The following is a 12,043-nucleotide window of genomic DNA, read 5'->3' on the forward strand; positions in this document are numbered from 1 at the left end:
TCGTGAGTTTCCTTCTTCTCTAAATTTTCTCTCAATTGGACAATTATTCCCTAGAATCACTGAAGTGTTTTTGTACTTTGATTTAGGTCCCTTATGAGCTGAATCAAAGTGTTTGGTGTGGATTTCTTATACTCGAAGGTTAGAGCAGTGTCTTTCCTTCTTCTTTCCTAGACTCAGTTCTGGCTAAATTTGTGACACCCTCTATCCCGCATACCATAACACATAAATAATAAAACATTTAAATTAAATTTTCTCCAATATTAATGTTAATTTTTGTTGATTCTTCAACTCCTACATACAAAAAATAAATATTTATAATTTTTTATTAATAAATATATAACTATTTATAATAAGAGAATATATTGAATAATATATTTATATTAACTGTTGAAAATTTGAAATGAAACTTATAATAAATAAACGCTCCTATTATAATTTAAGAGTATATAAGACAAATAAAAAAAACGTTGTAATTAAAAAAATAGAAAAATGACAAAATTATTCTATTATAACACTTTTATATTTTATGGTGCTTGAATGTATTAAATAATAAATATAAATATTTATAATTTTTAACATCAAAATTAATCTTATTAGATTGGGAAAATAAGATATTAATATCATTTTGTAATATAATTTTATGATTTAATACTTTTTTCATAAATTATATTTAAGTTTTATATTTGGATTGTAATTAATAATTAATTTAATATATTAAATTGTATTCTTATTTTAAAATATAATAATTATGCTGAATATTTATGAAATTTTATTTTTAAAAATATATACATCATTATTTTATACATTATATATAATATAAATAAAATAAATATAATTAATTTCAAAAAATTAAATATATCCTTCCAACATTGTATCGACCACTATATTAATAAATATATAATTTAACTTTTACAATGATATACATGTATATTTTTTTCGAATTGTGTCTCATAAATATTTCTAATTAATTAAACCTTCATATGTAACAATTATGCGAGTTTAGTTTGTCTTATTAAACAGAATAAGATATTTATCGCAAGTGCTACACTATGCATATAGCCTCCCATTTAATTGAATATTTTTTAGTTTACTTTTCTCATATTGTTACTCTTCTTAATATTATTATTATTCTTCATCTTTTTAATAAGTTTATGTTAGGCTTTGAAATAATATTTTCATTATAACAGAATTGAGTGTCGAGGAAAAAAACATAAAATTCATATTAGATATTGTGGCATAGGAATTAACACATTGGAAAAATATGTATATAAATCAATTTTATGTGATCTCATAATTAAAATCTTTATTATCAAAGGTTCGATATAAAAGATGATACTATTATTAAATATGTACTTCCTTTATTTTTAATTATTTAGATTATAAAAAAAATTATTAAATATGTATTAATTATAATATAGAGTCAAAAAATATATTAAGCTCCTTACTGTACATTAATTAATAAATGTTATAAAATCAACTTTTCCTATTCTTATAAAATAAAGATAATAATAATTTTAAAATAAATAGAATATACTTTTGTTCTGACCATTAATTCGTTGACATCGTTAAGATTACCGCATCTGAAGTATTATCCGCTTTGACGCTTGTTGGATCGTCACGGATTTATCCTTGAAAAGGCACTTTAGTAGGTTAAAGGAAGAAGATGTTTATAAACTACCTTAGCCTTGATTCCTAAGTAATATGAAACTTTTTTTAGACATACCAATTTTAAGTCCCCCAATCGAGGCTAAGGAACAAGAGTAACCTAGGTCCTCCTTCTAATGTTAATGTTCTGACCCTAAGTCTGTTGGCATTGTTAAGATCACCGCTTTTGAACTAGTGTATATTTTGGCATTTGTTGGGTCATCACAATTTTATCCTTAAAAAGACATCTCAGTGAGTTAAGGGAGGAGAGTGTTTATAAACTATCATTAGTCTTGACTCCTAAGCGATGTGAGACTTTTAAACATATTAGAACAAGCCCCCTAGTTGAGGCTAAAAGGCAATAGTGGGGTAAAGGGTGTCACATCAAAATGCTAGAGAAATCTCTAACTTCTTTACACTAGGCAAGGGGTTTCTTGTTTGGTGTCGTTTTGATGAATTCCTTGAAAATAGATGATGTCATGTGTGACCTGGATCACATGCTGAGCGATTTTGTTTCAGAAGGGTCCCTAAATACTTAGCGCTAGGCTTGGGAGTATCCACACAAGGCACTATTTAGGTAGAGAAGTCCCTGATCTCTCCACACTAGGTGTGGGCACCAACATGCCGAGCATGAATCTGGTAGAAAGATCCATGATCTCTCTATGTTTGGTGTGATTTCTAGCTCATTGAGTGCCATGCTACTATGGAAATAGGTTTAGTGTATAAGGGTAAGTTAGTAGTGGAGAAGCATGTGAGGAGTACTTAATGTGCGATTAAAACAATAAAATAATGAATTTAGTACTCGTGCTAAAATCAAGAACACTACTAGAAAATTGCAAAATAGCGACCAAAATTAGCGACCGAAATTTATCAATCGCTATTTAGCGACTGATTTAGCGACCAAAATAAGTCGTCGCTAGAAAATTGATCGCTAAATAAATTTTTTTAATTTTTTAGCGACGAAATTAAATTCGGTCGCTAAATTATAAATTTTGATTTTTTTAGCGCCAAATTAAATTTGGTCTCTATTTCAGTCGCTAAATTATAAATTTTGATTTTTTTTAGCGACGGAATCTAATTCGGTCGCTAAATATTAGTTAAAATTAGCGATAGAATTGAATTCGATCGCTATGTCGGTCGCTAAATTATAAATTTTGATTTTTTTAGCGACGAAATTTAATTCGGTCGCTAAATAGTAGTTAAATTTAGCGACGGAATTAAATTTGGTCGCTATTTCGATCGCTAAATTATAAATTTTGATTTTTTTTAGCGATGAAATTTAATTCGGTCGCTAAATAATAATTAAAATTAGCGACGGAATTGAATTCGATCGCTAAATAATAGTTAAATTTAGCGAAAGAATTGAATTCGGTCGCTAAATTATAAATTTTGATTTCTTTTAGCGACGGAATTTAATTCGGTCGCTAAATAATAGTTAAAATTAGCGAAGGAATTGAATTCGGTCGCTAAGTATTAGTTAAAATGAATTCGGTCGCTAAATTAGAAATTTTGATTTTTTAGCGACGGAATTGAATTCGGTCGCTAAATAGTAGTTAAATTTAGCGACGAAATTTAATTCGGTCGCTAAATTAGAAATTTTGATTTTTTTAGCAATAAAATTAAATTCAATAGCTAAATATTAGTTACAATTAGCGATGTAATTCTATTCGGTTGCTAAATATTAGTTAAAATTAGCAACGGAATTCTATTCGGTAGCTAAATATTAGTTAAAGTTAGCGACAAAATTCTATTCGGTCACTAAGTAAAACTTAAAAAAATTTATAAATTGCTTAAAAGTGATGATAATATTTTTGTTGAGTATCAATCCCATTTTCTTTTTTTTGTAAGAGCAAGAAATTAATTTATATTAAAAAAATATTTATATACACTCCTACATAATTAATACCAATAGTTATTTATGTGAAAAAATATTTAGAGGTTTGTTTTTTACGATTGGATTTTTAGGCAGTTTTTTAATTAGAGTATATGAATTTTAAAATTTCTTATTTATTTTGATCCATATTTATAATACATATTTCTAACTTATGATAATTTTATTTTAAATGAATTTTTATATTTAAATTTTAAATTAGTATTTTATTAATGGTTGATAATTAGAAAATAAAACAAGGATAAATACATTTTTTGAATTTTATATCTTAGATTTAAGATGAATAAATATATTAAGTTAATTAATAATTTATTTAAAATTTTAAAATTTAATTTATAAAAATAATATTTTAAAAGAGAAGGGTTATAATAACATCGATGTGACTTTTACTAAGTATTACATCGCTCAATAACTTTATATTAAATGTGAATTTTATAAATTCAACCGTTAGATTGAAAGCTTTTTACTCTTAGATCATATATACAGAATCTTATATGAATTCAAGATGATTTGATACTTCATTCTTGTAAAACAAAATTGACGTAATATATTCATTTCAAATAAAATATGAGCACTTTGATTACTTTTAAGTGGTTGTTTAATTTTAACAAAAATTGATATAAACATATAAAGTGATATGAACTTTCAATCTATCGGTTGGATTTACAAAATTCACATTTAATATAAATTTATTGAGCGGTGTAATACTTAGTATAAAAGTTATACCAGTGCTATTATAACCCTTCTCATTTTAAAATATATAAATTATTACTTAAACTTTTAAATTTATAATAAATAATTTAAATTGTATCATAAAATTAATTTTAAATAGAAATAAGTAGATTGTTAATTATAAAAGTAAGTATATATATAAATAAAGATTAGTTAAATATAATATAATTATTATTATTAGTAATATAATTATTATATATATTATTATATATTTATAACGGTCCAGATATACCAAAATGATAAAGATCCAAAAATAATATAAGTATGAGATTATTAGATAGTTGAGAATGACTTAAATGAATTAATTTGTACTACTTATACTAACAACATATGGATTTGCTTTTCGGTAGCTTATCTCATAAGAACTTCACAGTTAAGCGTGCTTGACTTGGAGTAATGTAGGGATGGGTGACCTTCTGGGAAGTTTCCAAAAATTGTGTAATTAAGGACAAAACATGCTAAAAACTTAAGTATTGTAAAATAAAATCCTTAAGAGGCCAAATATGAGTGGTTCATAGCAACCAAATTTGCGACGTCTATAAAATTTAATAAAATAAAAAATAAATATTTAGCGATCGATTTATTCGGTCACTAATTTGGTCTCATACACTTCAGCGACCAAAATCATTTCAACCATTTAGTGACCGAAATTTTTGGTCGCTAAATAGAGACCGAAAATTTTTCAGTCGCTAAATAGCTTAGCGACTAGGGTTTTAGCGACTGATTAAATTCGGTCGCTAATTCGGTCACTAAGGTAAATAGCGACCGATTTTTTGCAATTTAGCGACCGATTTTGGTGGTCGCTAAATTGCATATTTTTTGTAGTGACATTTTTCATTGACCATTACACTGACTAACTAGGACTTGTGTTAATTTTATTATTGCATTGATTAGGTAAGACTTATTTTTCATTGAGAAATGGATCACATTTATGTATAACATGTATTTAAAACACTTTTGATTATATATATGGTTGACATTTACCATCTTTTCTCATTTGTATGCAATTTGGTCCATTAAGAAGTAACATAGAAGATATAGACATTTTGAGTGGAATCTCCATCCCAAGAGAGATATTTGTGGTCATAGCAAACAAGAACACAAAAAACTCATTATTAATATAACCATTGTCCCTCCCCAAAATTAAGAGTGTAGTGGTGTAGGAAAGTAAAAAAGAAATCACAAAATGTGTTATGTAGTCTCATAGCAAATGGTTGTAGGGTTGTTTTTGTTGCGCACCGGGGGGGTTACCACACATATACACATGTTTCCACATTGGTGAGATATTGTCCGATTTGGGCCCAAGCCCTCACAGTTTTGCTTTTGGACATCACCCAAAAGGCCTCTCAATCAATGGAGACAAGTGTGTGTATATAAACCAATGTCCATCCTCTTGTTTGAACGATATGGGACTTTGCTTGCATCCGAACAATCCTCCCCTCTCAGAGTGCTTGCACCGCTGCTCCATCATGACCTCTCTCATAACAGCGGGACACGCCTCCTAACCCTTCATGTTACTAGGAAGCCTCTCTTCCACATGGACCTACCGTTAGGAAGACTTTCGACACAAGAGATCGTAAACTTGGATCCACCTGCCAACCATCATACTCGTCGAGCCGGTCACCTCAGACCATCGACTCTGATACCACTTGTTGAGCACCGAGGGGGTACCACACATATACACATGTCTCCACATTGGTGAGATATTGTTCTCTTTGGGCCCAAGCCCTCACGATTTTGCTTTTGGATATCATCTAAAAGGTCTCTCAACCAATGGAGACAAGTGTGTGTATATAAACTCATGTCCATCTTCTTGTTTGAACGATGTGGGACTTTGCATGCATCTCAACAGTTTTCTCAACAGGTAGTTGAGTGAGGGAATCTTAGAAGGTAGATAAGTGTTTTGCAACTAGTAGGAAGTAGTTGTGTAGTGGTGTTTTGTATCAATAGATGGTTAAGTTCTTGAATAGCAATTGGTTGTGACTTAGTGAAAATCTCACAAGGTTGTGTAAGGACTAGATGTAACCTAGTTGAGATAAACCAATATAAATCTTGTGTTCAATCTCTCTTTCCTTATCTCCTTACTTGTTTATTTAACTTACTACTTTCATTATTATACTACTAGATAATTTGAATCATAACCAAGTAAACTCAGAAACTGTTTTCAAAATATATATTCAATTCCAACACTATATAGATTGGTCTTCTGATTAATAAAAATATTTAAAAAATATATATTTTTTAAAATAAATAACAATTCAACCTCATTCTTGTATTCTAACATTTACTTCAATATTTACTATATAATAAGTTTTTTTTTATATGACATTTTTTCTATTTCATTTCAGTTTTCATCTATTGCTTTATTGCCTATTGTTGGTGTTGTCCTTGGTTCAACTCTTAACAAATATCAAGTATGTTATTTTATTATTTAAGACTTACATTATGTGGATTGAGAATTGTGAATTGAATTTTGGTTTGTTGGTACTTGTGAATTGAACTAAGAATTATACTTTGACTTGTTACTTTATAATTTATTGTGGGAACTATAAACTTAATAAGTAAATTTATTTAATTTTGAATATTGCAGTCATGAACGTTGATGATATTTTTGAGAGTATGAAAAATGATTTAGATACAAGGAAAACTTCACCTAATACAAAGAGAGAGTCTATCCTTGTTGCTAATCTTTCTATTACTACTATTGGTAATAAAAGCAAGAATAGCAGGGTGATCAATAACCAAACAGAGATGATGACTTTTGTAATTAACTTGTAGCGATAGTGTTTTATGACTCCACAAAAATAACTATTCATATTTCTGTCATATATGAAGTTTAAAGAGACTTCACTATTCACCAACACCAAGAAAATCATAAAAAGGAACTTGTTTATGACCACTATCCTTTAGCTCATCCTCTGGGGAAGAAGAAGCCCCTTCTTCAAGGTTTGAATCTTCATCAAAACTTTTCTTCTTTGAATCCTTCCTCTGCATCCATGCCATTAGAAGGTTACATTGATTCTTAACAGCAACATCGGTTCGACCAGGAAATTGCTTGGCTATTTTTGGCCACCTGCTTCCATAAACATCGTGAGCCGCAAGTAGTCTCTCATTTTCCTCTTCTGAAAATGGCGTTTTCTTAAGTTCTGGATCAAGGTGATTGAACCACCTTAATCTGCAGCTTTTACCTGGATAATTGAAAGTGATAAAAACCCACAAAATACATTCAAATGAGAAAAAAAAATGTTATGTACAGTACAATGATTCAATCACAAAACTATCATTTATGTCAAATTTGTTAATTCTTACAAATTTATCTTAAAATTCATATCTATAATGATTTTTAATTGATTGATAATGTAAACTGATAATGTACGTATGTGGGTACATATAAACTCAAAACAAATATAAAAAATATGAAGTATTATTGTTACTTCTATTGTAATCTTTCTCTAGTTAAAATAAAACCCTTTTTTTATTATATAAAATATTCATTGCTGTAAAAATAAAGATTAATCTTTGTTATAGATCATAAACACATAAAATAGATATATTTTTCCTAAGTGTACTTCATACTAAAGTACTAATAATATGATTAATTATGTATATTAATTTTCTATGCTAAAGTAATCCTCTTAGTACAACTTATTATACTTTTAACATAAATCCACAATGATGTTTATATTATATAATATTTTAATTTCAATTAAACAACGACGTCAAAACTAATTAATAAAATAATTAATGGAAGCAAAGAGAGTTTATCCATTAGTGTATGATTTTTTTTTTCACATAAGAAATATCTAATATATATGATTAAACTTACTCAAACTGAGATGAATTTTATGCAATTAATAAATAAAAGATAGGATATACAGTAAGAACTTGAAAAATAAGAATTGGACATATGCCAACTAAATAATAATACACAAGTTGATTATGATTACATATAAATAAAATCAATCTTTACTACTCATATAGTTCTCTAGTTAAGATTTATTTTTCTCATTTTTAAAAAATTGTTCCAATTAATTAATTATTTTCTGCCTGTCTAATAACAAATTATTATAATTTTTCATGTTATAACTAATATGCCACTAGATATCATTGATAGATAACCTGATCTAGTACTCAAGTTAGATCTTGATGCAATACTATTCACAGAATAAAAAAAAAAACTTTGATATCTCGGCCATAACATGACCAACTTTATTTTTATAAGGGAAAGATACATAATCCAACTATTAGATTCATAGACATACATACCTGTTCTTCCTTCAATATTCTTCGCAATTAAATCCCAGTCATGGGGACCACGTTGTCGAACAAGTTCACGTAGCATTTTATCCTCAGCATGATTCCAATGATGACATCGTCGGGAACACTTATTGGTCATGCTCTCATTATAATTAGCTGCTGAAGAATCTGTCATAGTGGACTAAACTCTTGAAAATGAAGCGCAGCAAAGACAAGTCCTAAAGAAGATGAAAGTGGAGAGAGAGAAACAATTATATATAGAGAGAGAGAACCTGGTTTAGGGTTTTGGAATAAATGCAAGTTTAGTTGTCTTCAAATGATATCCTTCCAATGTATGTCTGCCATTGCTTATTAAATATTCAAAATTTTCTAAATTAAACTTTCCTTTATTGTTATCAAAAATCTATGTATGTATTTTATGATCATTTTTAAAGTAGCCCCAACTATTCTAGTTCTGGAATTACCACAGCAACACGTTATTTCAATTCCACCAGTTTGGTTATTTTATGGTTGTAAGTAAAGGGACGTTTCTGGTCTTGATGAAAGAATGGTTGATTTTCCTCGTATGCTAAGTTTACAGGTAAAATGAGCACACATTCAATGCTTTTGGAGGAAAAAAAAACAACAAAAGCGGAAACTGATGGTTTTGTAATATTGCATGAAGGGTTAGGGTGGTATGATTCTTTTGCATTAATAATTTATTTTTTACTGTATGTGGACTGGTATGGTTAGGAAGTTATCAAAATCCGTTTGTTTTTGTCTTTTCTAATTTGGAATGAAATTTGTTTGCAGAATGTCTTGATTTGATTTTGTTGGTCATTTTTGACATTTCTTGGGTAATTTTTGGCTATCTATTTTCGAAATAAATGACTTTCATAAAAATAAAATGTCTGAGCTCATATGTAGAATCTTAAATTTTCTGAGGGATAGCAAAAAGATTTAGATGTAATTTATGGATTATCTTATTAGAAAATAAAAATTATTCAAATCATTCATACTTTATATATACAAAAAATATATATTAATTTTTAACTCAAACATAGTATACATAATTTTATTTTATATATCTCAAATCCGGTAATATCTAGCTAAAAGCAGAAAACTCCTTATTTCCCTCAAGTTCGAGATTTCCCACTTAAGAACAATTTCTACGTACTTTAGAAAGTTTAATAGTTATACCCCCTTTAAAGATCACATGACCAAAGTTGTTTGACCTTAAGGGCTTATAACATAAAGTATTTTTTATATTATTTTATCTCAATCACCGAAATTATGTTCGATCAGTTCTTGATCAACTTGATCAAGTTCTGTTATTTTTTACAGAAATATAATAGTATTTTTTTAAAAATCACTTCTAACTCAACCTATGTATTCTTTTAAAAATTCTCAGTCCTTTTTAAGGTTCAAGTACCAAATTAACTTTTATTCTTTCGATCTATTAAGGAATAACATAGAAATAGATGATATAATCATCAAACATAATAAATGAAATATGTAATGTATTCATCTTAGACAAACGAAAGTATTCTATTTGAGAGAGTTGTCAAAAAAGACATATCATCACAACCAATCATCTTAAGCTATCTTTGTTTGTACGATCTTAAAAGTAGTTCTTTATAATAAAAAATTGAGTTTGTTATCATTAAAACATACATTCCTAAGGGATATAAAATCATCCTTTGATCTAACAATAGGACATTGGTAAATCTACTAATAGTTGATAGCCTGCTTGGTCTCTAGTTGCAAGTCATTAATAAACTTCACACGTTTTGATTGCTCATTGTCAACACCATTGTAGCAGGGACAAAAAAAAACCAACGGCTCAAACATAGCGATGTACTCTATCATCATGTAGTCACCCTACTTCAACCCTAGGAACTCTATCTCTTTCTTGTTCTTCGCATCTTGAGGGAAATACTTTTCTAGGAAAATCTTTTTGAAGTTATCCTAGTTGACCAAAATTTCTTTTACAATGATCCTCCACAAAGTGTTCTACACCACTAGAACCCATCATCTCTAGATAACTTGAAGGTAGCAAGTATAAATTTTGAGCATTAGGGTACTCCGTTGGCTGGAAAGACATTCTCCACATCAAAGATACACTATATAACCCATCTAGATCACATCCACCTCTGAAGGTAGGCAGATTAATATGCTAAAGCCTAGATAGCTAGTTGGTCCCAACAACATTTGCATTTCCTAACACATATGAGCTATTCTTTTAATGCATCAACTAACGCCCAATCGTTCCTTACCACCATAACTTTTCTTATTCAAAGAAAAGTGCACAAGGTTGAAAACAACATAAACATCATAAAACTTAGAGTACATAAAGAAACATGTTGAACACACATAACACACTGACCGGATGAATTAACTTGCTCTAATACCACTAAATTTGACACATGTCTACCCCACAGCATAATTAATAAAGCTTTTAAAAATAAAAAGCAATCAAATTATAAAATATTTAAAAGACATCTTTTAAGTAAAAGAGTTCACAATTCTTTAAATAAAAAACTCTTTAATAAGAATATTTAAATAAATCTCAACATAATTCGAAAAACAAGGAACAAATTGTCTATTTACACAAAGCTCCAACATTAAAACACAAAATGTCATAAGGTAAAATAAATTACATTTATAACTAAGAAATGCATAAAACTCTCTAGCTTCGATGTCACACTATTAGAGCTAGATCATGGAATAAAAATCAAAGCACTAAGTTTCTTCTCCATCAAACCCATCCTCATGCACTTGTTCTACTTCTACTATGACGATTAATCCAACTAAAACACAACACAAAAGCAAGCAGTGAGAATATGTCTCATTCATTATAGCACATATAAGACATAAGGATAGAACTAACACATGTATATCCATAATCGTTATCAATATAAAACATTGGTTATTCCAAGTACATCTATCATCAACATCCATACAGTTAATCCCACAAATATCAATTGTTATTTAAAGAATCATGTTATGCATGCCCTTAACTCTACATGCATGTACGGTACCAATCTCATCATCACCATCATAGGGTAGCCTATGAATCATGGACCAGATCATTACACATTAGGTGACCCTCTCAATCCACTCTCAACCAGAGGATATCTACCAAGATCTAATGGAAATGTTATAGTCAATCATGGTTACCTCACATTATTGTAAGAGGCTCCCAATCATAACACTCCTAAGGTCTATATAGTTTACCATAGAAACCCTTCTACATAGATTCACATCACCTCCCTAAAGAAAAGTGTGCAACTAATTAATGCATGTAATTAACAAATAAGACAACATCATAAACATCAAGCAAATGCAAAAATTTAACCAACTTGATGATTCTGCCAAACTGTAGAGTCTAGACTTTTCCATAGTAGACTAAGCTCTGCTTGGATTTCATCATTGTCAATCGTAGCCTGGACTTACAAATCTTATTAACATCACCATACCTAATCATCATCACACATGATCATAATATCATCCTCATATATTTACAAAACATAGTATCAC

Source organism: Cajanus cajan, chromosome 9 (genome assembly GCF_000230855.2).
Source record: "Cajanus cajan strain Asha chromosome 9, NIPB_CcT2T_4, whole genome shotgun sequence".
Classification (NCBI taxonomy): Eukaryota; Viridiplantae; Streptophyta; class Magnoliopsida; order Fabales; family Fabaceae; genus Cajanus; species Cajanus cajan.